This window comes from Raphanus sativus, chromosome 2, assembly GCF_000801105.2.
Source record: "Raphanus sativus cultivar WK10039 chromosome 2, ASM80110v3, whole genome shotgun sequence".
Lineage (NCBI taxonomy): Eukaryota > Viridiplantae > Streptophyta > Magnoliopsida > Brassicales > Brassicaceae > Raphanus > Raphanus sativus.
The window spans coordinates 9,317,438-9,320,984 of NC_079512.1; positions in this window are offsets into that span (position 1 = coordinate 9,317,438).

Sequence of the window (3,547 nt, forward strand, 5' to 3'; positions counted from 1 at the left end):
AGGTGTGGAGCGGAAAATCGGACATCAGAGCGAGGTCATGGAGCGAGGGAGAGCTCAGCTGGGAGCGACTTGCCCACAGCGACCCCTCCACCTCGCTCCCGTCTCAGGTAACTGGAAACTTCCCTTCTCCCAGTGTTTCTTTGCATTTTAGAATTTTATTGGGTACCTCACTCACACAGAGACTGTGTGATTTAAGTGTGGGGGAGGTGCCAAGCATTTGATCATGTTTGTTATGATGATTTTGAGTCTCATGCATTGCATATTACATTCTTATTTGCATAGAAAAGCCAAAAAAAAAAAAAAATTTAAATTTTGAAAAAACAAAAAAGAATCATTTAGTTTGCATCATTTGCACTCTTAGGAGAGTCTAGAGCATATAGGTTGCATTCATTTGCATTGGGAGCAATGATTTAAAATGCCTTGTAGAGAGCACTGTCTAGCCTTGTATAGTTCATGCACCTCTCTTGAAAACCTTGTAAGCTTCGTGCCTTGAAAGCTCTCCCTGAAACTCAATCTCTTAGGTCAACTACAACCTTGAATGAACTGAATGAACCTAATTTCTTGCTCATGGTCCCTTGTGTGCTAAGTCATGGATATACACACTAGAATTGTCGCGCCTTTTATGCCGATCTCTTTGACAATCTCTAGTGGCAGTCCACTCCCTAAAACCCTCTCCTCCTTTTAAGCCTTCATTGATTGTTGAGTGAGGCCTTTTTCGGAAAGTCTTGCATGTGCATAATCTTGAGAGTATTGGGAACGACAATGCTCAGTCTTCATTCTTGCTAGATTGGATACACTATTGTCTAGCTATAGGTGGGGGGTGAGTGTTGTGAAGTTTAACTTGGGAATTTGAAGGTTGAAAGAAAATGATTGAACTCTTGTGCTTAATTGTCTCTTTGGGAATTGTATAAAACCTCTAGCTCAAGTTGTGAAAGTCTTGGCCCCCCAAAATAAAATAAAAAAAAACAACAAAAAAAAATTAAAAAAAAAAAAAATAATAATAAAAAAAAATAAAAAAAGAATAAAGAAAGGGGGCTAGCAAAGTGTGAATGAGCTAAGAGGTTGTGTTTTAAGAGTTTAGATATTTCCCTTGATTGAAGAGTTTGTAGTTATGTTCTTGAAATTTTTGGGTGAGAGATGTGATCGTGGGGTGTAACTTTGGGAATAATTGTGTCACTTGTATGTTTGAAAAAGGGTAGAACAATGAAGATTGAGCATTGTATGCATTAGTTGATCCCTTTCTTAGATATATTATGTGCAATGTCAAGGCTACTTGTTTTGAGAGTGAACCACCTTGAAGATAAAGAGTTTTGAACCCCTTGATCACTAGAACAAAAAGCCTTCCCTTACCCAAATGACTTGGACCAATTGACTATTTGCATAGAGCTCACTTGTTGTATTGCTTAATGAATGTGAGAGTTGGCTGAACTGAATGTGTGAATGAATAATGTTGAGTTAAGATAGGCCTAGAGAAGCTAGAAGATAATAAAGAGAGTGTGCTTGCGCTGAATTCTTATGTTGGAGCGAGTGCTTGTGTGTTTCTCTTGGCTATGAGCTCCCACTTTCAAACCTCTTTCCCTATGAGTTCTAGAAAGTTCACTTGTGGACAAGTAAAGGACTAGTGTGGGGGAGTTGATATCTTGTGTATTTGCATCATTTTGATATTTGTTTTATTTTCTTTTTGATCATTAGAATCCATATAGTATGCATATAGGGTGCATTTGCATTGCATTTGTCCTTATCAGGTATTGGAGATGCTAGTTGGTGATTTGGAGACATTAGAGATGATTTTGGAGCAAAAGAGGATGATTTATGTTCGAGAATCTCACCACGGCTAAGTGTCCCAGCGGTCTCGCGCCCCAGCGGTCTCGTGTCCCCGTCATCCATGCCGCTGTGCATCGACAAAAAGCTGGAGAAAATACGCAAGCTCACTCGGCCTGGTCCCGCGGTCTCCCTGCCCGCGCCACAGAAATGAAGCTCCCACAGCCTAAGTGTCCCAGCGGTCTGCGTGCCCCAGCGGCCTTGTGGCGCGTCATCCAGGCTGCTGCGGGTCTGAAGAGTGATATTTTACCATTTTGCCCCTCTACGTTTTATTTTTCAAAAACCTAATTTTAAGTGTTTTGTAAGCCATTGGAGGCTAAGCTATCTTTTTTGTCACTTGGTAAAACATTATTCCATTGGGAGATTTCATCTTTTTGGATCATTGATTCTCTTGTTCTTATTTTATCTCTTGTGGATTTCTGTTATTTTATCTATGTTTATGATCAATCTGAAACTCAATAAGGGTTTAAGAATGATCATGAACATTAGTGAGTAATCCACCTTTGAATTCATGGGTTAGGAAGATTTAGGGTGATTAAGTTAGTTCTAGGATGTTTTAGTATAAATCAAACCTTATTCCTTGCCTAGGAGAGTATTCGTAATGCATCTGTTGAGTTGGCCTCTCAAAAGTTGATCTTTAGACATCTCCCACCCACAAGGTGTTCGATGATATGTCTGAGTCAACTCTCCTAAGCTCTTAACACACTTTACCAAAGACATTTGTTGTTAAGGGTGTTAAGATAGCCAATAGACTTGTTTGTTAATGATTGCTTTTATATTATTCAGCCAAAGACATTTGATGTCTGAAATATGTTAGCAAATGAGCATTCATCTAGACATAGAGTTTGTTTAAGATTGTGTCTAAGCTTAAGGTTGTTTAGTTTGATTGACTGTTGCCATCCTTAGTTCGAAGCTTGATCACCCAATGTCTAAATTCATATACCCATGAGTTCTCCTTTCTCATAAAAGAAAGTTCATTGATTTACTGTTTTTATTGTTTAGTTACTGCATTTTAGGTTCTAGAAATCATCAAACCATCGATTGCACTTAGATTAGGCAAATACTTGCATTCTCTCTGCATTTGAATCCCTCAGAACTGGTTCGACAACTTACTTCCATTATACTATCATTTGACTTAGGAGCCTCAAAACTCCTAACATCAGTCACTATACTTTTTTTTAAAGAATATAATAGTATAAGAAATATTACATTAAAATGTCCATAATGTATTGTTACCATTTTATATTTAACAATTGAATAAATAAATTCGAAAATTAGAATAAAAATATATACAATATAAGAAATGGTAGTATTACATTTAGTTTACACTTTTATTATTTCCAAAAAAACTAAATGTAATATTTTCCAAAAGATGCCACCTAACATTATTAAAAAAAGTAAATATGAAATATAAAGAAAATGAATAATAATTAAATGTAAAATATAAGAAGTATAAACATTACATAAACATCTACCGTAATAATAAAATTTGATATAAAAGAAATAAAATTAGAATAAGTACATATAGAAGATAAAAAAATAAAAAATAAGTAAATTTTCATTATAAGAAATAGAAAAACTACATTCAAACATATATTTGAAAATATGTAGTAAAATAAATAATAATTAAATATGAATTATAAGAAATAGACATATTACATTTAACCATCTATCATAATATTAAAATTGGATATAAAAGTAAAACAACTAGAATAAGTAAATATAC